The sequence below is a fragment of the Alligator sinensis genome, unplaced genomic scaffold, assembly GCF_000455745.1.
Source record: "Alligator sinensis unplaced genomic scaffold, ASM45574v1 scaffold301_1, whole genome shotgun sequence".
Classification (NCBI taxonomy): Eukaryota; Metazoa; Chordata; order Crocodylia; family Alligatoridae; genus Alligator; species Alligator sinensis.
Genome location: NW_005842035.1, coordinates 2,381,768 through 2,407,691, shown reverse-complemented (window position 1 = coordinate 2,407,691; position 25,924 = coordinate 2,381,768). Strand labels below are relative to the sequence as shown.

At 44.2% G+C, this 25,924-nt stretch overlaps 1 protein-coding gene across 1 annotated transcript in view; it reads left to right on the top strand.

The window, feature by feature from the left end:
- PDE6D (phosphodiesterase 6D) overlaps window positions 1-25,924 on the top strand; it is a 43,757-nt gene that overhangs the window by 7,090 nt on the left and 10,743 nt on the right. The window lies entirely within an intron of this gene.

Sequence of the window (25,924 nt, the reverse complement as noted above, 5' to 3'; positions counted from 1 at the left end):
GAAAGAGTTCTCACTGTTCATGTCTTGCATGCAGTTAAATATGAAGCTGCTTCTAAAGTGGAGGGAGGGAGGAACAGTTAGGAGTAGAAATGTCAAGGTGGGCACTTAAGTTACATTTGTAATTTTATCAATGCTTCCATAGATTAGGGATGTTAAAGTCACATATGAGATCCATCAAATGAGTTTTCCAAGGAAGGGCTTTACAAAGAATTAGTTCTCCGCGTACACCACTCAGCATAACAGGGTACCCCACCGTAATACAGTTGCAGTGTGGTACCTTTTTAGGGAGAATACCACATCCCCTATCATTTTAAGTTAGCAGTTGTAGCGCAGGAGGGTCTTAGAGGCAAGATTGAGGCTTTGTTTGTTCACCAGTTGTGCCTGCTGTTAGATTTTACATGTGTGGTAGAGTGTTTGAAAAATGTTTAGTATTCCTTTATTAGGGCCCTTAGCTTGTGGCTTCAGGAGTTATTTTGCAATTAATTTGTAAAGCATCTTATTCTGTGTAAGAGAGCCAGTTCCTCTTGGTATTAGCCCATTGCTTCTTGGTTTCTCTTGTAGTGTACTGCCATGAGGATTGTAAAAGTATTTCCTGCCCACCTATGCATACCCAGGAGTAAATTGCATCAAGAAGAGGCAAAGTTCATTCTGAAGTGGAATGTGCCAAAAGCTGCACTTCATATCCTAGGATTTGGGTTTTCTATAGTGGCATGGAAGTTAGGGGACTGACTGAGTGATGAATGATGATATGTTACCTTATCCTACATTTTTAGTACTCTAGATAGTATAAAAAAAGAAAGCATCTAGTTCAAGTAGAGGAGGCCTCTAGAAACCTTGACTAACCTGTTTACAAGAGGTTTACTAGGCAGTTGACACAAAGTAGGCAATATTGGACCAGCTGAAATACCCTACTTATTATTGCCCTGGACTATCTGTCTTCCCCAGTATTGACTGCAGCAGCCTTTGTTTTTAGGAATAACTGGTTTGATATGGGGTACTGCTGAACAAGAGTTGTTTGGAGAAGGGCATTAAGAGTTTCTGAAATGTGATGAGGTTAATAGGATAAGTGAGCTTTTGGATGAGAGGCAGTCAGAAGCTCTATTTTTAGTTTTGCCTTAGATTGAAGTGACTTGTCCACATTTGCACAACCTCTTCCCTTTCCCCATCTGCAAAGTGATAGTGCCACCTTTATGAGGATTTTCAAGCTTACTTCATATTTATAGAAGAGCTTAGATCCTCAGTATAGGTAAAAAGCAGAATGTTGCTTACAAATAGATTATTAGACACCTTAGAAATACCTCACATGGGGGGCAGACTAGCATATGAAAGGTCCCCTTTCCAGATTTCTTGGGAGGGGTGGGGGGTAGGGGAAGAGCTTGAAGGCTAGCACTCAAATCCTCTTAATATCGAGCCTTTCTGCACATTGCTATATCTGAATTTGTCATCAAAAGCTAGTTCCATGAGCAGTTAGAGAGCACTATTGATTCTTAATCCCTGCCACCTGTCACTTAAAAAAAAAAAAAAAAGCACTTAAAATGAGTAGTCCCACTACAGTGGCAGTGCATGTTGCCATTTGTGGTGTACAAGGAGCATAGAATAAAGGCTATTTGCACAAGTAGTCTTCCTTTGTACGGTCTCATTGACTGCATGCAGAAGAGCCGCTGTATAAAGAGGTTCTGCTTCTCAGCAGCTTCTCTCCAAACAGACCGCTGCTGGGGGAAGTAAAAACCAGATGTTGAGTCAAGTGATTTCAGGAACCTCAGCCTGCAAGGGAAGCAGTATCCATGTAGGATATGAAGTGTTAAAGCAGACTTTAGTCTCCCCGGTTTCTAAACAGTGATGTACACTGAGGTGCTCCACAGTGGTAGCAGGGGCCAGAGCCAAATGCTCCAGCTGTAGGTTGCTGAGTCTTTGACTGACAGCAGAGGATTTTCACTATGCCAACATGATAACATTCAGCATAGGAAGGACCTGCTAACAGAGGCTTTCACCACACTACAAGTGCTAGAAACTATGCTTAAGTGTAGGGAAAAAAGTTTTTACTGATGCCATTGCAGAGACCGGTTCAGCTAGAAGGCAGCATTGGAGCCGACTGTTTGCAGGACTCTCCCAGAAGAGCGGCTGGTTCAGAAGTGGAAGACAAAAGCAAGTGGAATTCTCCCTTATTTTGGCTGACCCAAAAAGCTGTTGGAAGGATATTCTACAGGATAGGGTTGAAGCGAGTGGCTGTGATAAACACATGTTGGAGAGAGAGTTAAAACACACCAATTTGGAGGTGCTCTGTCTCATGAAGGTGGTGCAGTGGACAGTACTTGTACTATTGGTTCTGTAGTTGCAGCAGCATTACATAGGACAGCTCCTTTATGTTGTATTGTACATGAAGCTTGCCTGGTTTACAGTTGGGTAGGTTTTTATTCATGCTGCGGTATGTAGGATGAGTTTTTTCTAGGCATCATGGAAAAAGACTGTGAGAGGAGACCTTGTACCTTAATCACAAGTTAACGTATACAAGACTTAAGCAGATCGCCTGCCTGTCTCCTCTGGACTTCAGAGGACTTGAGGTAAGCCTTACCTAAAGATGCTAGTGGTCAGAAGCAAGCAGCACACCTAGTAGTGTACTGAAGCATCTCTGCCTAGACATTTTGACATACTACTGAAAAGCAGAGAGCCGATTTCTGAAGTGTCTCTTTTGGATGCAGTCGAGAAGTGAAGAGTCTAGGTTGAGGAACAGTGGAGAACTTTATTTTTTTGCATTTATTAAGGCAGAGTTTTTCTGTTTGTAGAAAAAGCACATGTATCAAGTTCCACTAGAGGGGGAATGTTTTCCTCTTAATCCATTTGCATTGAATATTTTAGTTCCTTGCAAGTGTGGGGCTCTTTAGCACCCAAATACTTCCTAAAGTTTGGAGTAGGAAGAAGTGATTTCCTGCAAGTTTATTCAAACATCTTGATGAGATGACTTAGCTTGCAAGTTGAGACACTAAGATAGTCACTACTTTTCCTTGGGGCACTGGGAGGTATCCTGATGAAAGGATCCGAGTCAGATATAGAGAGGAAGTAGCTTGAAGATGCATGTTTTCTAACACACTAAATGCACCTCCTTGCTTTATTTGATAGAGCTGAATTCAGGCTTCATGGTTTAAGGCAGAGGAAGTGGCCCCTGGAGAAGGAAGAAAGGAGCCCTTCCATTGTCACTGTTTTGTGTTCCCTTGGAGCACAGTTTAGGGGAATGGTTAGTCAATAACTTTAAAGTTTAAAAGCAGTTCAGGATGCAACATTGTTCTGTTGCTTTTGAGGGGGCAGGGAAGACATTCCTAGGTTATCCAAACTTTCTTGTGGATACACAGCCTTATGTCAGGCTGCTCTTCTAGATATGCAGCTTTTACAAGCAACCAACACAACAACTGGCTCCCCTGGAGTAGTTGTCACCTCTCAGGAGTATGCCCTTCCACCCCCCCTTTCCAGGCCTGTATGTCAGTGCAGCATGCTGCTACTACATTTTTAAGTCAGGGGTCACTTGGCTTCTCTTAAGCATCAAGGACTCTCTTAAGAAAGGATTTTTAAGCACTCATCTGTTGCTGCTGATTATTCCCCACATTAAGTCATTAATCCTCCCTGGTGAGTCACTTCTCCAGCAACCAGCTGTGATCTTACAAACTGGATCCCAAAAACCATGTGGGGGGAATTAGCAGCAAGTACCCTTGGAGTCAGAGACTTGGTCCTCCTTTAACTCCCTCCTAGTAAACAAGGCTAGAAATATGGAAACTAAGGGCTGAAGCCTCACTGTTGTTCCCTTTGAAGAGTCTTTTCTTGACTCAAGTAAACTCAAGTTCCCTCCTTTCCAAGAAGGGAGAAGGAAAAAGAATTGATACAGCTTATTTATATAGAAGTAACCCCCAACTAGAGTTCACTATCCTCAGTTGACCCTACTGCTTCATTTTTGCTTGCACTGATTCAAGTGAAGAAGTGGTCATTAGACATTTGTGGGAAGGAGTGACTTGGCCTGCTTTCTTTCCAATTCATTAAGCACTTTTCAAGTGAGCTTTGTTGCATTAGCAGAGTGACTTTAAACTCAGTTTCTAAAGGAGAGACATTGAACCTGGATTTGTTTTCTTAGCGACTGCCAGCAGATCTCAGTCAATCCACGATGCATTCACTTTGGCATAATTTGTTTTTAAAAGCCTTTAAGTAAGGAAGTATAAGAGTTAGGGTTCTGTTTGCGAGACAGTAGCTAGAGGCCTTAGTATTTTCTCTTTTGTTTTGGAGTATAGGAAGTTCCCAAAGAAGAGTCATTAGACCCTTCTCTTTCCAGCCTGGTCTGCTTCTTAGGGGAAGACTCCTAGGCATCTTTCCTTCCTAGCCTATTGCACAAGTCACACCATACCCCTGGCCAGCTTGCTTTTGGTCTTTACCTCAGAAAAGAGAAAAAACAAGAAGATTTAAACAGTCTTATCTGTAAGCCTAGATGCAGTCCAGTCCTCAAGATTTCCTGCTTCTTGCAGACTCCTTCTACAACACTTCTCTGTACTTCCTTTTTCCTGTTTTAAATACCCACCTGCCTGGGGGCTGGTGAAACTTTCTCACGTTAAGTGGAGGATAACACAGGTTCTGTGAATCAAGGTAGTCCCTTGCCTGGCTTCTCTCCTAGGCAATGATGTCCTCATTTCTCTGATGAGATGGGGGTTATACACATCCCATTTCTTTCAGCCTAATTGTTAATCAAGGATATTGTACACACAAGACCTTCTTTTGCTCTCTGGTACAGTGAATGTACTGAATGAGGCAGAGGTCCAGTAGAAAAAATAGCATATAATCAAGTAATTAAACACTGTACAATTATGCATACACATAAGGGAGCTAATTAAGGCAGCACATGTAACCTTCATCATGGCATTTACTAAATTTTGAGTGTTTGACTTTGCAAACCTAATGCTCTTTTTAATAAGCGTAGCTATGTTATTCTGTTTCCTCAAATAGTCTTTCAACTCATTTAAGTGGGGTTTGCACACTACCTTTGTGTAAAACTAGCCTTTCAATAACTTGCCACTGCAATAGTTTTCAAAGTAGACCACAGTCTCATCCTCTGAGGGCTAGACATCTTGAGAGAAATAGCATGTGAAATACAGCTGTTTGCATTATGTATGTATAGAATCCTTTCACCACGGAAATATTATTTCCACTGTCTTGTTCAATTAAAAAAAACCCACTGTTCTCTTAAATTAGCATCAGGCATGTAGAACTTGCCATATAAAAGCATTTTTCAAAAGGCTACGAGCATGTGAAAGAAGGAATGTACATCTCAGTCTAAACTTACCTACAGATTTCTTTAATGCTAAAAGCTAGTATTATTGGTTGGAAATAAGCAGACAAGATTCTTTGGGTAAATCTGATATCTTTGATTAGACCAACTCAGATGGAAAAACTCTTTTTTGAAAGCTTCTGGGTATACATACCCTTCGTCAGGCTGAGGAAGTATCTGCAGTTGGATTTTTTTAATGATTTTTTTTTTTTTTTTTGCCTCAGCTTTACAGAGCCCCAGGTTAACTTTTTGGCCTGAAAATAGAAATTCCAAAAGAAGCTAAGTTTTCAGGCGTGAACTCCGAATAGGTGACATTCATTTGGCTCCAGTCCTACAGTCAGTTTATCCCAGGGAGATTCGTACTGAAATCAGCAGGAGACCTATCGTTAGGCTGCCCTCCATTAAAGAACTTAACTTGGGTCTCATTCTGCAGCAATAGATTTTTTTTCCCTGTATGTCTAATATCACACAGACCACAATGACTCCTTTTAATTCTTGCTTGTGAAACAGCATCATATCATGTCAGCAGAATTGCCTGAAGCTCTGAGGATTCACTCATGATGCCATGTCAGCAGAGAAAGCAAAGAAAGCTTCATGGGGTTTTTTGTTATTTTTTTGTGGCTGCCGCAAACAGAACAGCGGTTTCAGTGACTCGGAGAATGTTCCTCAGCTTCTATCTGCTTTTTAAAGAAGTAGTTCAGATGTGGAGCTGAACACACTGGTCTGCCTGGGAACCTCCAGCCTGTGCCCTTTTGAGGTTAGGGAGTGTCTAACATAAATTATCACATCATTCTTCAGAGGGACCGTGCAGTTAGTGGAGAAACTTTCCATGAAGAATCATTCCTTAAGGCAGGGGCAGCCAGCCTGTGGTATGGGAACCACAAGTGGCAAGGGCAGCCTCCGTGTGTGGCATGCAGAAGATCCAGGACAGACAAGCACACAGCAGCAGATAGGGCAGAAAGCAGAGCAAAAGGCCAGGCCAGGAGCACAGGGCAGAGAGCAGAAAGCAGAGTATCAGGTCGGGCAGGGGAAAAACATTGGAGTAGCATTCAGGGAGGGTGTGATGCTAATTTGTGGCATGCCTGCCGGAAAGATTGGCCCCACTACCTTCAGCCACGTGAGCAGGAAATGCAGTAGTTAAAATGAAGACGCTGCTATCTTCTGTGTTCGGTCACAAGGGCTCTGGCTGTGAGAGCTGTCCTTTTGGCACGTCTAAGGTACAGATCTCCCTGGTGCACGCATGGCTTCACTTTTTCAAATACGCTGAGCATCCTCAGCTCCAATGAAAATCAGGCCGGGACTGTCCACACGGATAGTAAAACAGAGGACCAATTTATAATAATGCCAGAAGCAGGGTGGTCTGTGTCCCAGCTGTGCCGCATCAGCAAGTAGAAGATTGTGCACTTGTCAATACAGACTCAAGGAAATTGCTTGCCTTAGCTGTTTCTGTGGCTGATTTGAATTTTTATTTTGTTTATTACATGCACAGTGCTAGTGCCAGGGCTAAGTACTGTTCCACTGTAAAACCTCGATCAGATTAACTCCATTTGTGACTCTTCAATTATATTTCAAGGATACCAAATCCCTTTTTAAGGGACATCCTCTGCTCCCTAGATGTGTCCCTTAATCGCAGTAACATGAGATGGAAACACTTGGGAATATGCTGTGTGCCTGCAGAAGGTCAAGGAAACTAGAAGTCTAATTAGTAAACTGGGCTTTCTAGGCTTTGCTGATTGCCATGTCCCCAGGGCTGGGAAGGAATTTTTTCCCCCTCCTACATGTGTCAGGGGTTGGGGGGTTTTTTGCCTTCCTTGGAAGCACTGGGTGCTGGCTGCAGCCCAGGCTAGGGATTTTGATTTGGCTGTGCCTGTGCTCCTGCTGAGACTTAAACCCAGAAGCTCCTAGCTAGAGGATCTTGCCCCTCCCATCAGGGGCAGATTGATCACCACTTTTGGGGGCAGGAAGGAATTTTACCCCTTGGTCAGATTGGTATATAGACTGGGGATTTTTGCCTTCCTCTGGTGGGGTGGGGTACAGCCTGCCTTGGATCTCATTGTCCCCCATGCCTTACCCATGGCGAGTTTGGGTGTGATGCCTTGTGATTATGTCAGGAGTGACTGTGTGGTTTTACTAGTAGGTTAGACAACAGATTTGTATAGGATGGTTTGGATGGGGATGTTCTGGCAGTGACTTCTGAAGTTCCCTACCAGCCCTACTTTCCAGTGTGAAACTGTCTTTCATATGGCCAGATATCCACCTCATTGCATGTGTGTTTGAGAATCGGTATCTAGTCATTGCTGTGGTATTGGAAAAGACAATAGAGCTGTGTCTAGCCAACGTGGTTTCTGCTGCAGTAGTGAGATTTCACTCTTGTCATAAACATGAGTCCTTATGGACTAATTAGCAGCTGTATTGCAGCAGCACCACTCATTTCACCCTTTCCCTAAAGGCTGCAATTGGCATTTTCGGTGAAAGCAACTGAGCAACTTTTCAGCATTTAACTTCAGCCTGTCATTTGTTAGCATTACTTGCGGTTGAATACACACGCACACACATGCACACACACCTGGAAGAGGAGACTTTGATCATTTGGCATATTCTTCCCACCCTCAGGGTGTGTGCGCCTTCCTTGTGCCAGACTACAGACTGGTTTGGGTTGGGAGACATGGAGTTTGCCCGCATTAGGGGTTTTTGCACTGATGTAGTTGCACACAGTGGAGATATACTGCATTATTATAAAGCAATGTTTGCAATGATGCCTTTACCCCATTTCAAATCACCAGCTACAACAGTAAAAAAAAAAAACCCTTCGTATAGGTAAGCCATAAGGGCCTACCAGCATGGGGAGTTATGCTGGAATATTGTTTCTGACTGATTTTCTCCCAATGGGTGCATCTACATGTGCAGTTAGTTTGAAGCAATAAAATCCAGAGCAGTTTGAGCCAGAGTAAACTCCTGGGTGCAGCGTCTACATGTATGCCCAGGACAGCAACAATTTGAGCTGGGGCGGAGCAGTTTATGCCGGGTGCATGGGGTGCAGCCTGGGGCTCTGAGTGGCGGTGGCAGGCAGCAGTCTGGCTGGGGCACAAGGGTGCTGAAAGTGCAAAGCCACGTAGCTAAACAGCAGACAGGAGTCTGACCCCTGGTGGCTGGGCTGACCAGGCACAATTTATGCCTGCAGTCAGCATCTACACATGCATTTATTCGCAGTTAATTACCCCACTGTAAGATGGTTCTGTCCCTGACTGTACTGTTTTATGGTAGCATTAATTAGTTTACGGTGGCCTAATAGCATCACACGTGTACATGGTGATGCTTTACTCCGCAGCTAATTAGTCTGCTCCACAGTTAAGTGCACGTGTAGACATAGCCAGTGTGGATGCTCTTAATCCAGAATAAGAGTATCCAGATAGGGAATTAATTAGGAGATAGCATTTTTTGCCCTAAAGACATTCCCAGCTTAAGTCTCAATTAGCTCCCCAGTACAGACAAGCCCTTAGTTAATTCAGTTGGTGGTGAAAACTTTTTAAAAGTGAACATTTGTGCTGGTAGGAGACCAGAGGGACTGAAATTCTCCATCTACAGAGCAAGGAGGGCATAGGCGGTGCTAGTGCATCTGGGAATGCAAGGGGAGTTCAGTCCTTGAACTCCCAAACCTAGCTCTTTCTGTTGAGACTATTGATCAGGAGCCAGTTAATGCATGTCATCTGTGGCATGAACACCTGTCTACTGAACCCTGGAGTAATTCGCACCAAATCATTTCTCAGAAGCCTGAAGTCATCGGATGATAATGACTTTGTTAGGACTGACCTAACTTGGGTTTGGAGTGCAGACCAAGGGGTGGAAGGCTCCACAGCGAGTGCAAATCATTTGGGTGTCTGGACTCCTCAGCACACACCACTTCTTTCTTCTTCAAGGAGCTGTGGGTTTTCACACCTGTAGGTTGTGGCTCTGCTGCTGCTGAGCCATAGAACTGCCTTGAAGAGCCTTGCCCTTTGGGAACTGTACAAGGGATGTTGCACAAGGGTGAGGTTACCCTACTCTGTAAGTGGCTCTGCTTCCCAGTCACCCCAGTACCTATTTCCCACACAGGGCAGCAAATGGACCTCACCTTTGTGTCTTCAAGTTAGAACTTCCCCTAGTTTTTCTCACTTTTCTTGTAGTTCGTGCAGAGCAGTATAAGATGCCTTGTCCTTGCACACCTTTTCCTCTTTTTCAGTGTCTTACCCCTTAGAGGCTTTGCACTGGGTCTCAGGCCCTGAAGGGCTTCCAGAGGTATGTGTCATCCAGTGATCATTTTGAAGACGGATGCCCATGTCCGTGCCATCTGTATCTGGGCAAGAGCCACTCAGTAATCCAGCATGCAGTTGGCTGCATCTTTTCTCCCACCACTAAAAGGGATATACTTCGTTCATTAGTTTCATCTTACTTGGCAGTTTCTAGAGCTTGATGGGTCTGGTTAGGGTACCGAGTCCATTTTCCCTGCAAGTGAATTCTGAATCCAAAACAATCTCATTGACCTACGCTAGGAATAAAACTCACCTGGCACCACATATAAGGCTGCAGTAGTCTTGGAGTGGTGCAGGAAAAACCTACTTTGGTGTCTCCTCCTCATTTACACCAACTCTTACCCTGCCCTCCAGTGCCAGTGCCTCTGTCTGGGCACCACAAGTCAGGACGTTAATGCCAAGGGAGAGGATGTTATTCCAGTTCTTTCCTGATTCTCCACAGAACTATATACTTTGAGGCCCAGATACAGGTTTACCAGAACAGTGCTGTGGGCCCTCAAGACCTTTTGCCCTTCCCTGCTGATGAGCCACAGAGGATCATGCTCTCAGTTGGTATTGTGGAAGCAAGAAAATGTTGACTATCTCACATCCATAAATAGATCCATCCTATAGCTCTTCACTATGCTGAAGAGGACAGCATGAAGGCAGACTCATTTAGCAGGGGATCTTGAGATCAGCTCAGATCATCTTTCAAATCAGCCTGGTCAGCACATACTCTTCCCCCATCGACATCCAAATGAGACACTAGATGCCAGGTGAATTGTCCAAAAGCTCTCTCAGATGGATTTCTGCTGGGCTGTAACCGTCTTTGCTCCCTCCCTTCCCCTCCGTCGGAGTCGTAAGGGAGATCAGGTTGGACAGAGCGAACATCATTCTGACAGCTCCCTTGTCAGCTATCCAGATCACGTGCAGCTGAGCAGGGAGCCACTGTATCTACTGCCTTTGTTCTCGGACCTCTTTTTGCTGCTTGCTGCGTGAAGGAAGAAAGCAGGGTTCAGCCAGTAAATAAGATTGTTTTGCCAGTGAATGAATATTAATGGTTGTGTAGTACTTTGCACCAATGCTAGAAACATTTGCATTCATCAAGACCCAGAAGGTGGTGTACTGCAGGAAAAACCTGCATGCACTAGTACATGTGTAGGGTCGAGCTAACCTTTCTTTTAGCTCTGTGCAGGTGCTTTCATTTTCAACTGCAGAAAATGAAAGCATGTGGCTTTGCTCGTTGCAGCCACTTAAATGAAAAAGCTTATCACCCAAACTGCCAAATGTTCTCTAATCTGTTTCTGTTTTAAGGGACCTTGGAATCTTACACTTAAAAATCTGCAGAAAGACTTTTAGACGATTGTAGGAGTAATGTCGTAATACATCCTCTGATGGACGCACTGCTGCTGTTAAGGTGTTAGCACTTTGATCTGTGCCTCACACGTAAAATCATTTTCTGTACTGTTTTAATGAGATGAATCACATTACCATATTCATTTCTTCCTCTGGAGGTTTCAGTTTATCTGACTGATTTCTGGTGGAAAGGTGAGGTGTAAAATTCTCCGTCAGAAACTGAAAGGTAATGTAGGATGACAACAATCTGGGAAATTAAAACGATTCCAGATTCGCAGTAATACTTAGCTCAGTTGGGGTCAAAAGGAAATGATTGTCTAGTCTCAAGATCACCTCCCTTGAAACATACTCAGCATACAAGTGATATTAGAAGACGTGCGAGACCCATGACTTACAACATATCATTTGACATATTTGCTCCCTAATTTCTGTCGTAGAACAAGGCTAGCACTGCCAAGAGATTAGGTTTTGAAATTGGCTCTTTTAAAGATTTAGGAGTCTGAATGGCCAAGGCAGCTGTGTAGTTCAGTGGTGAAGAATATTCAGACCACGGCACTGGAAAGAACTACTGATCTTCCTACCCAGATTTCCACCCTCTCACTGACACAGTAATATCTTCCTCTATTCTGTGTTGTTTGTCACTAGGGGGAATTTTCATCAAGGGAAAAGGAGACTGCTGCAGTAGCAAATAACTCACTTCTCTTCCTCTTCTCTGTCCCCTCAATACACACGTCGCTGTGGGAACATTGTGATGGAAGGAACCTTCCTTCTCTTAACAGTATTTCTCCAAGGTATAGTTAAACTGCAGACTAGAAAAACTACTTCTGTGTGCCTCTTTACACATTTTGTGGAGCTTGTAGGTCCAGCAGCTGTTGCTAAGCTATTTTTGCCAGAAGTATAATAAAGCGACCACTCCGTGGCACTGCTGAAACAAAGACTATGCATTTGGCTCCATGCGGAGGGTTGGGATGTGTAATATTTTGCAAACTGAGGGAGTACAGTAGAGGTCTCAAACAATCAGGATCCTGTTGAGAATTTTAACTTGGCTGGCGGAACTGTTTACCACCTAATCACCTCTCCAATCGCCTATTTAATGTTAATATATGGCAGCGTACAAATGATTAATACAGTGCTTTACAAATGTAGGTTGCTAAATAGTTCGTGACAGGGTTGCTGTGTAGTTTTAGGGATAGGTTAGATCAAGCGTAGGCAACCCCTGGCACGGGTGCCAGAGCATGGCATGCAAAGGCATTTTGCCTGGCACACGTGCCTCGGGACAGATGACAGGGAGGGGCAGGGGCTGTTCTGCCGGCATAAGGATTGGGCCCCTCACAGCTCCCCCGCCATCTGCCCCTGGCACACCAGCATCTTACAAGTCGAGGTCGTGGGTGTTTTGGGCACTCTGCACAAAAAGGTTGCCAACCCCTGGGTTAGATGCACTTGTGTGGGATAGTTTGCCTAGGGATGATTGTCCTTCTGGCAGGGGGCTGGACTAGATGATATCCTGAGGGTCCTTCCTGTCCTAATATTGTATGATTCTGCGACTGTAGCTAGTGTGTGTGATCTACTTCGTACTTCTTTTGGCATGGGCTGTCCAATCTAAAGGAAGGGCAGTATGAAGAGCCTAATGCTATTGAGCTGGTAGGCATTTGGAAATGTCTCCTTGCTGCTGTCCAACTGGTCCCCCCCCTTCCCTTCACAGAAGTAGAACTAATGACACGCATTTAAAGGCATGTCCATAGTTAAGAAGTCCTGAGTAAAAATGCAGAGACCCCAGAAGGGTTTTTGGACTGTTGAGGATATCCGTATTCTGAACTCATACTTGAGGGCTTTATAAGGAAGCGTTACATAGCATAACTTTTTTAGGCACATACGTGCACCTTTCCCCCGCAAAAAACTAGCCATCAGAACTTGGTGGGCATGTCTTAAATGAGGAAACTGATTCTAAACAGCTTGTTAAACAGGGGGAAAAAAATCTTTTTCTCTTCATTTTACCTTCCCAAAGCAAGGCGCATGGTTTATTTGGGGGTATGTGGTATGCAGATAAGTACCGTGATTGTCATTGCAGGCTTGTGTTCTGATGGCTTTATCAGGGGAGACCTTGATTGTCTTACAGTGGGGAACAAGAGAAAAGAAGAAGGAAAAGTATAGTTGATAAACGTGGGGATGATTCTGTCCAGAGCCCATCCATTGCAGCATTTCAGTTGTACGACTCCAAGTAATGTTTTTGCTGCTAAAAATGTTGTATAACTGCTGCATGACGTTGCTGCGCTCTGTGAAACCTGAGCTTACGTATTTATTGAAATCTAAAAACTATAGTTCCTCATGGCATAGAACAGGTCTGTCTGCCTTCGGTTGTGTTCACCATTGACATCACATCTTTCAAGAACAAAGAATATCTTAATATCCTTTTTAACTACCATAAAACATTTTATTCGTTATCTCAGTATGTCTAGCTATTACAGGAGTCCCAACTTCTGTGTAAGGTTTCAATTATTAATTCATTTAAGCTTCTAATCTGGATGGAAGCCTTTGTTGTGCATCATTTGGGTTTTCTCACCAGGAGACTTCAATTTAGAGTTAAACTTTAAAGCCTCTGGCTTTCTTTTGCACTCACGTGTGTGCATACATGCTCACATGCATGTGTATCACCTAATCTCCCTGACTCTTCATCTCTTCATAGAAGAAACACATTGAGGTGCATAACCTGGAGAATTAAGTGCAAGCAGCAGTGGAGTCCCAGAGGTCTGCATTAGCCAAACCCAAATCCACTGGATACAGATGAATCTTCCCCTCTCTTTTGTTTGTTCTGCCTTGAAGTAAGAACAAGCAGTACTTCTTTCTGGAGGAGGCCTAATTTTTTTGCTATACAGCATTTTCAAGTCCCTTTGCATCCTCTTCTAAAACCTTGGTAACTTGCTGTAACTATACCTCCAGGAAGCTGTTGGTTCCTTTTTCTGCAGCAAAGGAAGTAGGTTATCCCTGAGCTGTGCTAAATCGGAGCCTAGGCCTATTCTATGCAGGTTCTAAATGTGAAGGACAGCTACTGAATTAAAAAATGAAGGAAATCAAGAGACAAGACATAATGGGGAGCAACAAAGAGCGCTAGGGTTTTTCTCCAGGCTCCCCTTCACCTGCTAACATTCTGCCCCTAAACAAAATCAACTTGACGAGGAAACGTCTTGTCCTAAGGATTTAAACCCCATGATAGGCTGTGTCTGGGTTATGGTTCTGTTTGTGGAGCTGGCCACATGCCGTACATCTCCGAATCACCCCTGTGGCTGGAAGAGATGCATTAGTTTTAGTATTTTAACCAAACAACCTCAGAGCTTGTTAGTTTTGCCTTTGCTAACCAAGTCTGTAAGGACTGTAGCACTTGCATGTAGTGTCAGGATGGTGATCTAAATCTTGAAACACGTCACTATTGTGTCTGTGAATGAAGATGACCCCGGCCTATTTGGACTGACTTAAACATTACATATGTTGGGTCAGCTCTTAAAGGAGTCTGTTTAGAGGTTAGTCCCTGAACAGTTCTTCTGCATTTTGTACAAAGCGGGCACTGGCATATCTCTGCCAGGAGCCTGCAGCAGTCATTCAGTAAGTGATCTCTCGTGGGAATCTGTCTGGAGCTTTTCTCCTTCTAAAGTAGTACCTGAATATGTTTTGCAGATGAATACTACCATTCCCGGAGGTGACAATTCAGAGGGCATCTAGTTGAAGCAACATATTTAGGAAAGTGGTATGATTTCGCATCTGTGATATGCTTTATGTGGAAAGGAGCAGTTTTGTGGGTTCAGAGGAGAAAAAAGCCAACTCTTGGGAGGTGGGCATTTCCCTTTGTTCATATACTGAGAAGCTCATTTTTACTTGCTTGGGCTCACTTGTAAACCAAACCAAATCCCAAAATGATGCCAAACGTGTGTCCTTGTGATTAGATTTTGGCTGAGGAAAAATGAGTATCCACATTTTAAAAGAAAAAAACCCTTTACAAGGCAGACTAATCATTGATTAATATAAATAGGGTGAGGAACAACGGTTGAAATGCGTTTTGTGTGCCTTTCTTTTATGTAACACAGTTCTTCAACCTCCTTAATGACCAGGAACACTGCCGTTGATGTGCTTGGTATGCTGTGTTTGCTTGGTTTTCTGATTCGAAACATTTTGCTCCTGGTAGAGCTGCCAGATCTTGGCTTTCGTCTGCCATTTTACACAAAGTCAAAAGTAATTCTTACTTTGGAAACCAGTCATCTTTCTTTGTCTTCTTCCCCTGTATTCTTGCATTACTAAGGTCTGGCCAGAGTGCAGGGCTGCACATTAAGTTTCGGTGTACAGAGACCACCAAAAGCAAGAGAAGCATGACGCGAAGAAAATGATTGGCACAAAGCGTGTTGCTATCGCATTGTAATTTGTGGTACTGTATGAGCTTTCCAAGTTTGAATAAGAATTTCCATTGGTCCAGAGCACCCGGTTCCTGGCTAAGACGAGAGAGAGGGGCCGTATTGTCTTATGAAGCACAAGATGCGGAGCCAAGAACCTCCTCGGTTCTCGTTCCAAGTCGGTCCCCAAGGTAATGTGTGACTGTGAACGAGTTTCTGCACATATTTTGTAGCCAGTGTGGAAAACAGGGAATTGCTCTACCTCTCTCATGAGGCTGCATTGAGAACTGTTCGATGTTTGTGAAAAACAACAGAATTGTAAGCAGTATAGAAGGGGCTTTGCTAGGGCATGTTGACTGCTCAGAGTACCCCGTCTGTCAAGTCAAATTGTTAAATGAGAGCATTTTTCTCTTCCTCCTTAGGCAGGGATGGGCTGCAATTAGCTGTACAATTGGTACACTATGTACTCACTTTCTCTCTCCATCATTTTTCAGGTCTTCATAAAGGTCTATCTAACTTTGAGTGACACGTAATGCAGAAAAATCCAGTAAATTCCAATCTCTAAAAAGACCCTATATCTGATAAGTCTGTAGGCCGTCAGTAGCAGCCTCCTGGGAACCCACTGCATTAGTGTTAGATGTGCTGTCTCCTGAGTAGAGATTGGTTAAGGGAGACGAGTAGTTATTAACGGAGCAAAAAAGTGTGTAGTCGCAACATAAACATTGGCAGTTGGAAAGCATCTAGGCTTTTCTTGCCGCCAGTTGCTTATATCACCAGAGGGACACACTCAGACTGAGATGGTGCTGGGCGTTCAGCGGCCGGATAAACCAAACAGCAGGGGAACCCGCTAATGTTCAGCTATGCCATTTTCAATAAGCCTCACTTTGCTCAATAGCAACATTATTGCAGAGGGCTTCAAGGAACAAAGAAATGGTCTAGCCACAAACAGTGCAGCGAGAAGCTGCCTTTTTTAAAAAAACCTTTTCCCCCCATTTTTTCACATTTCACACCAGACTGCGGGGTCACTGAAGTGTGAGATTGTGCAAACACATCAACTACAGCCGCCACGTTTGCCCTATTTAAATATTCTGGTAAAGTATCAAAGAATCCTTTGTTTGTACAGGGGAGTGTGAAGAATCCCTTTAGACACGTAAGAAAAATCCATATCCCCAAGTATAATCACAAAAATCAAATGAAGTCAAACCAAGCCTCCCTTCCTAAGCAAAGTAAAAGAATACCCACTGGAAAGCAAACGAAGAGCAGTGTAAAATGAAGAGGCACATCAGGATTCAAAATACTTCTCTCTATTAAGGCTAATTTCTTTGCATGACTACCATAATACCCTATGTTCTAACGGTACAGAGAACAATAGGCCATAGTGATTTACAGGAGGGGTAAATTCCTTGGAGAGCTTCTAGTAACAACCTCACTATGAACATGAAGTTACTCACCAAAACCCCTTGATGGATTATTTCCATGCAACTCTCTCTAGCTCACTTATTGCCGAGAGCCGTGGAATATTATCATAATAGTTCAGCTATGCTGGAAATGATTGAGTGTTCTGAGGTAGTTAAGGCAGAGTGAAGTTGCGTCAACTGCTGAATCACTTTTAAAGTCGACTCGCAAAGAGAAGAACATCGGTCGGTATTCATAAAAGAAGTGGCAGAGGTCGTGAGTTGGACATGCAGCTTTGTCTGCCCTCCTGCTTCGGGTTTAACTCTGTTATCGCGTGTTGACAGGTACCGCGTGATAAGATTTGCAGAACACTCTCTCGTGCCATGTCGCCTTGTCCGTAGAGAGGGGCCTCCTCTGCCTGGCCGGGGGGAGGACTTCTAGTGTCCTTTTCTTCTGCAAAGGAAGATCCTGCACTTGGCATCTGCCAGGAGGCAATCCCAGAGCTGTGCTTCCACTGCCTTTTCAGTCTCCCATGTATATATTTTTTCCAGCAGTTTGCTCAATAGCGGCATTCATTTTTGCCCTACAGCTGAGCTAAGGAGCGACCCACTGTAAAACTACACTCCGATAACATCTCCTACATTTGAAAAGCCAGCTTCTCCCCTTGGGTGCAGTCATCACTCCCGCTGACTCACCTGATGTTTCCGCCGACTTCCAGCACTCCTGATGCCATTAATTATGTTAATATTCACAGGGTTCTTAGCATGAGCTGAAGCTTTTCTAACACGTTAATTTTCAAGCTCTGTTTAGGAGGATTGGGAAGATCTGCCTACAGTCAAATCAGAAGAGAAATGCTAATTTTGTCCACGCAGCTCATACTTTGGAGATGGTGCTGCTGACAGTGTCGGGTTTGACTGTTCTGTTGTCCAGAGCATAAAGTGTCCTCCAGATGCAAGGTAATCGCTTGCTCCTCTTCCTGCTGTGGCACTGGCACAAAAAGATCCCGACAAGTCCGTTCACAAGAGCCAAAGAGAATCCTAACGAACAGAGGCACTGGAAAGCCACTGCATTTTTTCAACCTCTTTTTAATCTCTGGCACCATAATCCAGGTCTAGGGACCATTTTTTAAACGCATCTGTTACTAGTGCAAACTAAACCAAGCCCTAACAGCAGCAAGCAAACCACTTCCTCAGCGCTGCTATACAAGGCAGTGGGCTCAGTCTGATTCGCGTTTGCCCTGCAAGCTAAACATTTGAACGCATGTGTGCGCTTTTGACTTGAGAATTTATTCTTCCTTAGACAATCCATATGCTGCCAGCTTTTTCACTTTAATTCGTTATGTATGGGACCTCAGATGATGGATTTTGCAGATATAGGGGACTCCTGGATTGCGTTTCGATGTGGCTGCTGCAGCAGTGCCATGCACCTCTTTCTCTGTTGGAAGTGTTGGCTGGCTGGCCTTTGGCTGGTACATGCTGATAACAAGGAAGTCTTCTCATCTGCTGCAGACAAGAACGGCTGGGGAATGTCACATATTGTTGCTTTTGTCTGAAGAAATCACAAGCTGTTTGTAGACGCTAAGATTATTTCCGACTGCTCAGCAGTGACTAAAAGTGCTCAGGTCTGAAATTTAAACACCTTAAACAATTTAAGCACTCACAATACCAAAACCATAGGGTTGCAAACCTCCAGGCTGCCATTACAGTTTCATGTAGGCAGGTATGCTAATAAATGAAACTCCGGGCGTCTGCATATGCCTGTGTGTGGTTGTCCTTGTCTCAAGTATTTTCAAGCAGTAGGGCTGTGCTGCCAGATTTTATTCTCCTTTGCTTTGTGCCACACAATGCTCTGATGACCCTTCCTTTCCCTTCATTAGACACAAGTCTTCCCTCAGGAGCTCCATCCGCTTATATATTCCTCATTTAGTTTGCAGAAGAGAGAAAAGAAGTGAGTGAAGTAGAATCGAGGCTTGTTTTACAGCATAACTAGGGAGGACTTAAAATTCCTCTCCCAACCACCACTGTGAGACTCCCTGTCTCCTTTTCATAGTTAGAGTTCTTCATCTGTGGCATGAGGTTGGTTTTGTTCATCATACAGCAGGTGTCACAGATCCCAGTGAGATATTTTGTATTTGGAGCCCCTGCATTACAGGGGAAGGATTTACTAGGAATCTCTCCGGAAAGCAGAAATGACAAGAAGGCAAATCAGTAGGTAATGAAAAGGACACCACGTTGCTTAAACTCTGCACATTGATGTTAACAGGATGCTGCGGGATTGAGGCCTCTGCTGACTTTTGTCCTTTTGTCTGCAGTACTGGGGAATAACGGCTGTCATGCTTGCTGGAGTCGTAGGCTGGGTGTTGGGCACAGCTGTTACACCAGCTAAGCCCTTGCATTTGAAATTCTTCACTGGCAGGAACTCGACATGATTTAGCTACATTAACAAAGCATGCCAAGGAGATGGCTTCTGTATTTTTCCAGCTTGTTTGATTAGCAGCACTTTGTAACTGAGCTGATTTATAAATTAACCGTAGGCATTATACTTTTCTATGGTGTGCCTCTGTGTAACATCAGAGACCCACATAAATATGAATGGGTTTATCCTTGTAGTGCTCCTCTGGTAGCGAAATAGCTCATTTGTACTCCACAAATGATCACCTGGAGCACAAGGAGTGAGTGACTTGCCCAAGATCATACAGAAAGCATGTGGCATAAACATGAATAGGATCAGCGTACTTGTGTCCTAATTCTAACCCAAGACAAGCTTTTCTGCATAGGGAAGGTGAGAAAATTGCCTTCTATGATGAGAGAGAACTGGTTCTGCGGATGCGGGGAAAGCAGCGGACATGATATACCTTGACTTTAGCAAGGCTTTTGATACTGTCTCGCAGCACTCTTGGAAGCAAGCTAAGGAAGTACAGGCTGGATGAATGGACAGTAAGGTGGATAGAAAACTGGCTGAAGCATTGGGCTCAGAAAGTAGTCATCAATGGCTCAATGTCTTCTTCACAGCTGGTATCAAGTGGAGTGCCCCAGGGGTCGGTCCTGGGCCCGGTTTTGTTCAATATCTTCATTAACAATCTGTAAAGGGGATGAAGTGCGCCCTCAGCAACTTTGCGGTTGAAACCAAGCTGTGGGGTGTAATAGATACGCTGGAGGGTAAAGCTAGGATTCAGATTGACTTAGACAAATTGGAGGATTAGGCTGAAAGAAATCTCATGAGGTTCAACAAGGACAAGTACAAAGTCCTGCACTTAGGACGAAGCAATCCCACGCACCGGGACAGGCTGGGAGCTAAGTGGCTGGGCAGCAGCTCTGCAGAAAAGGACCTGGGTGCTACAGTGGACAGTAAGCTGGATATGAGCCAGCAGTGTGCCCTTGGTGCCAGGCATCCTGGGCTGCATTGGTAGGAGCGTTGCCAGCTGATGGAGGGCAGTGATTCTTCCCCTCTATTCAGCACTGGGGAGGCCACATCTGGAATCCCGTGTCTAGCTTTGGGCCCCCACTACAGAAAGGATGTGGACAAATTAGAGAGAGTCCAGCGGAGGGCAAAGAAAAATGGTTCAGGGGCTGCGGCACATGACTTAGGAGAGGCTGAGGGAACAGGGCTTATTTAGTGTGGAGAAGAGAAGCCTGGGGGGTGGATTTAATAGCCTTCAATTGCCTGAAGTCGGGTTCAAAAGAGGATGGAGCTGGACTGTTCCCAGTGGGGGCAGATGACAGAACAAGGAACAACAGGTCTCAAGTTGCAGCAAGGGAAGTTGAGGTTGGATATCAGGAACAACTTTCTCCCGAGGAAGGTGGTGAAGCACTGGAACAGGTGACCCAGAGAGGATGTGGAGTCTCCATCCTTGGAGGTGTTTAATATCCAGCTAGACAAAGCCTTGTCTGGGATGATGTAGTTGGGGCTAGTCCTGCTTGGAGCAGGGGTTGGACTAGATGCAACCTCCTGAGGTCCCTTCCAGCCTCATTTTCCGTGATTCTATAAAATCTGACCTGAGGTCTGCTTAATATTACAGATAAGGCAGGTATATTTACTGTGACATTACTCCCAAGCAGTCTTATCTAGTATAGTATGTGAAGATACCTCTATTATATAGATTTGGTATTCAGTAATATTAGTTCATATCTTACCGGGTAGTTTAGAAAATCTCCAGCTTAATCCGGGGTTATGTGACATTAGATGAAAGCTGGCTGTGACAGACATGGGACCAGTGGAATCAGAATCTGTTGGTGAAGATGTAGCGGAAACATAAAAACCCAGACAAGAAAAATAGCATGAAGGGCAGTAAATAGTTAATATGAATGCTGCAAAGACCCAGGGTTTTTGTTTCATTGCAGGGAGGTTATCGCTGTTAAATATACCCCTCAATTATATAATTTACTCTCAGCTGACTTCGTTTTGGGGACTTTTTTTTTTTACTGTATCTTGTCATATGGCTCACGTTGCTTTTTGGGTCTCGCTGACTGCTGCTGTGCAGCGACTTGTTCTGTATAGGATGGTTTAAGAGCAGCTTCTTTCACATTTAGCACCAGAGCATGTCAGAAGTGCTAGGAAGGAATAATTGGCTTCCTTCCATTTGGGGCTTTACAAGAGCACCTTTCCTATTTGTACCACCCCAAATTGTTTTTCGAGGAGCACAGTAACTGATGCCTTGTCCTTCACTGCTAAGAAAGCCGGCTTTTCACAGCTGAATTGAAGAAGCTCTGTGCTCCTGCAGTGTGTCTATATAAGCATCCTTTCTTGTTAATCTGGAGCCCCAGGCGTATGTCGTTGTTTGGTAATAGGCTGAGGTGAGATGCTGTGTGCATGCTTTAAAATACCCAGAGGTGATGATGGCATTTGAGCAATAACTGCTTGGTTCTGTATTTGTTTCAGCACTTTTATTAGTGGATGAAGTGGACGGACTCTCTTCCAGTCCCTTCTAATATGATTTCATACAGTCTTTTAACTTTGGGCCATGAAGAAATACTTATGCTCCGTAACACGCTGTCAGAGCCAGTAAGTACTGCGTATTAAACCCTCAAGTAGCAGTGTTGTTTTATGTGCGAGTAGAGTGGACTCAAGGGCTTTGATTGAGCAAAGTACTTAAGCATTTGCTTAACTCTAATGTATGTGCTTTACCAGATTGGGGTCTAGGAGCTGTAAAAGCAGGACGGAGTGGGAAGGGGTGTTAGAGGGAGAATGACTGGTGTTGGGGGGCGGAGGGAAGGGAACTGTCAGCCATTTGGGTGACCTAATCCTTAAACCAGTAATTTGCCGGCCATCTCCTAGTGTTCTGAAGTCATGAGAACAAAGGAAGTGCCATACTGGGTCAGACCTATGGTCCATCTAGCCCAGTACTGTGTCTCCAACAGTGGCAGAAACGGATGGTATGGAGGGAGAGCATTGAACCAGATATCTGTAGAATGATCCATCCTCTATTCAATACCCTTGGCACCCACCAGTATCGGTTTCGAGATGCCATAGGAAACATCTCCAACCGTTCTGTTCAAGTCCACGGGGCTAGCTCTGAAAAATCAGATGCTGTGAAGTCAAAGTTAAAACCTCTTATTAAAAATGTACTATCCGGAAAGTCTACATCTGATCCGTATAGGCTACTAAAAGTTGCTTTGTACTAGTTACCAAACTATACACCTTTAAAACTACAGCACTGCCCCCCCATACCATGAATGCCTGGTTGTTTATGCTTTTAGTCGGGCAACATTATACAATCAGGAATGCAGGTTGGGTGGGTTAGAACAGAAGCCTCATTGGAGGCTGGAGGTGCTGCAACAACTCTGTGATTTTTAGAAAGTTGCAGGGGTTTTTGATCTTGCCCTCGGTTTGCCCGTTATTCTTTCGGATATTGCTTACTCTGGGCTACGTTGACATCCTGATCACGCCTGATGCGTTGCGCGCCGTTTTGAATTCTATATTGCATACATATAAGCAGCTGGGAAAGACTTTGGTGAATGGCGTAGCTGCAAGAAGTGGCTACAGAAAGTAGGTTGCTTTCATTAAGAATGATAAGAGGCCTGCAGAGATTCCTAGGGATGTGGGGGAGTCAGGATAGCCTGGCCCAAAACTGAGAATGAGCTGCAGCAGAGTGGAAAGAGTAGCGGCAGTTGGCAGCTGCAGGTTTTCCAAAAGGAATTAGGCATGCACCAGGGGAAAATGTTAGAAAATGGCACAAACAATAGCAAGGTAGAGGCAACGCCTGTCCCTCTCTCCACATGCTACACGGTGATTAATTCTGCCTGAATTCCTCCTTCTCCTCTTCCATTAAGGCCATCCCTATTTAACAGGACGGGAACACACTGAGTCTTTTGCAGTGCCAAGCATTTCAAGATGAATCGGGACATTTGGACGTCTTTGTGAATTAAAAAGCAAATGACGTCTCTGACAGATACAGGAAAAGAAAACATTTCTATTCTTGTTAGATCAGAGATGTTCAAGACAGCAGACCCTGAATTAGATGCTGCATCCCTAACTGCTCTTCATCAGGCTGAATGGAGTGCGTCTATGAGGAAGCTTAATTTATGTCGTGTATATAAAGCAAGTTACATTGCAGCTACTACAGAGCTTGCATATAAGACTTTGCTGACCCAGTAGGTGGTGAATATAAATAGATTGACAGTACTCCCTTCCTTCCTTCTGCTCTGCTACCTAATCCTTCCTTGCCTTCAGGACTGAAGGTGATTTGACCTATGCAACCTTAAATCAGATCCTCTTTCCTGTAGGAAAAAGCAGGAGCACGAGAATAATGGTGTGACGGGGTCTTGCACTGTCCGGGTGAGAATCTACATTACAAATATACTGTTGTTGCTTCTCCTAACTTAACGAGGTCAGAATTTCCTGGCCCTGTATCTTTTCCCTGACTTGCACTTACAAAGTTTCCTCCTCTTAACTTCTGACCCAAGCTTTCCACACAAAGAATGATTGTGTTAAGCTCATATCAGTGCACCTTTTTTTGCTTAACAATATTTAAACCACCCTCTCCATCCTGCCTGCAGGTCCCCACTGCTGTTCAGAAAGAAGATGGAGAATTTTTATTTTTAGTAACAATCTCTCTCATGCTGAGATGGAAGAATCTTGAACCAATTAAACGCATTAGGAAATAACAGCACGTGTGGGTTTGGTTCGAGATCTCCACTTTCTTCACTATGGGGTATGTCCTAGTACCAGGCTTTCTGTTCGAGATGACAAAAATAGTATGCTAAGCTGCTAACTAGGTAAGCAGTACAGCTGGTGCTCTGCTGGGTATTCCCTAGCCAGGGACTTGTGGTATTTTTTCTGTCCCGTTGTATTAAGTTCTGTGAATGAACTCAAGTTTTGAATTACGAAACCGTTTTCACGTTTGTCTTTGCTTTTTCAAAAAGCAAACACCACTACCCAAGGAACTTGAATTAGTGGAACCTTGTCTTCCTCCAGGTGATATTTCAGCGTGCACATACTTAGAGGTTGGTTTTTTCCCTTTTAATGCTCAGCTGCTAGAAAATGTATACTTAAAACAGCTAGCGCCCTGTGGTCTCCTGTGGTTTCTGAGTGCATAGGAAAGACAGTTGAGCCATTTCTTTCTGTGTGGTTTTTCTAGCCCTTTTCTTGAGCTCCTGCCCAAAGGTCAGGCTGATGCTGTCTCTTAGTTTATTTTTCATTCATAGAAAGCTGGAAGAACTCAGATGGAGTTAATACAGAGTTGTCACAGTCAGGAGTCCTGTAGCTACATCGGTACTTTAAACCTTTAGTTCTTCGGTTCTGCACAGTAAGCAGGGTCAACAGCTGCCTTGATTGTTGAAATGTGAGGTATCAGCCAGGAACTGTGATGTATATTGCTGACCTGTAAACTCCAGGCACCGGGGATCTAGCTTTTCACTTCTTATTGATCTTTAACTCGATGGTCAGAGCACAGCACAGGGGAGACAATCTCGCATGGATTTACCATTGCAGTGAAACATCAATACAGAACAAAATTTGGCAAGAGACTGCCTAGAAGCCTGGCACTCTATTCTTAAGACTGCATTGTCCAATTTAAAATGACTGCCCTTCCTTTGGATGTGAGAGAGAGAAATTCTGTTAGAGTTAAGGTACAGGGTTAATGGCATTCACCGTTTTTCTCTAATGACCAGAAGTACATCACTACAGCCTGATACCATATGCTTTCAGACTAATATGGCTAACTACGTCTGTCACCCTCATCCATCTCAGTTGTATTCATTTGATTAACAGAGCTGTGAGACTATACGTATTCAATGGGCTTTGACACCTTGGTATGCAGGAGGAATGCAAAAATTTGTGAGAAGGGAGGGAGGGAGATCCATCCCATGCTTACAATACTATTGTGGGACTTGGAAGACTGAGAAATGTAGGTTCACTTCCCTGCTCCATCAGAGGCTTCATGCGCAACTTCTGACAAGTCACTCAGTGGAGCAATACCTGCATAACTAAAAATCTGGACCTCCTCCCATCACAGGCATGTTATAAAGAGTAACGCTCAGATACAGGAGTAACAGCAGCTATAGAAATGCTGTCAATGGAGGGGGATTGCCTAATTCATGATGTTCGTCTGGTATAACATCTATAGGTGTACAGGTGGTGACCGCCCACAACTCTCTTTTCCACGTCTGGTTTTTAAGCACGTCTGTTTAAAAACCTTGCTAGAAGGCTGCCATTTTTAACCAGCCTTTTTGCTTTCCCACTCCTACATGCAATTTTAAAACAAACTTTGCCAAGCAAAAGTTGCTAAAGCATCTGCTTCCCCCCCCCTCCCAGCCTCAGACAGACCTTGAGTGCTTTCAGTGCTAGCCCTGATCAATACAGAGATTAAGAGTTTGAGTCTGCCTGGAGCACCAGCACCTGAGGTGGATGCAAGAGTACTCCCCCCGCACCCTCCTGAGTAAAGCCTCACTTTGCCCCTATCTATCATGCTGCTGTTTCGGTTCACTCCCACGTATCCCTCACACAGCTTCCTTCTTGCCATTTCCCTGTGCATCATAAGACCCCCCAAGTTCATCCCCAAGGTCCTCTCTCAGGTGTCTCTTCAAGACCCTCTGGCCTTGTGCTGCTACAGCAGAGAGTTGACTTGCATAAGCATTACACACTGTGAATAGAAATATGGTCTTTCCCCTATTCCCATGAATCTGAAGAGGGGACAGTGCCGGTGGCTTTCAGGATAGAGTTCCCTGCTACTGGCAAAAGGCAAGGGTTTCTCAGGGTGACAACTTTTATTGGGTGGTAATGCTGCTCATTTC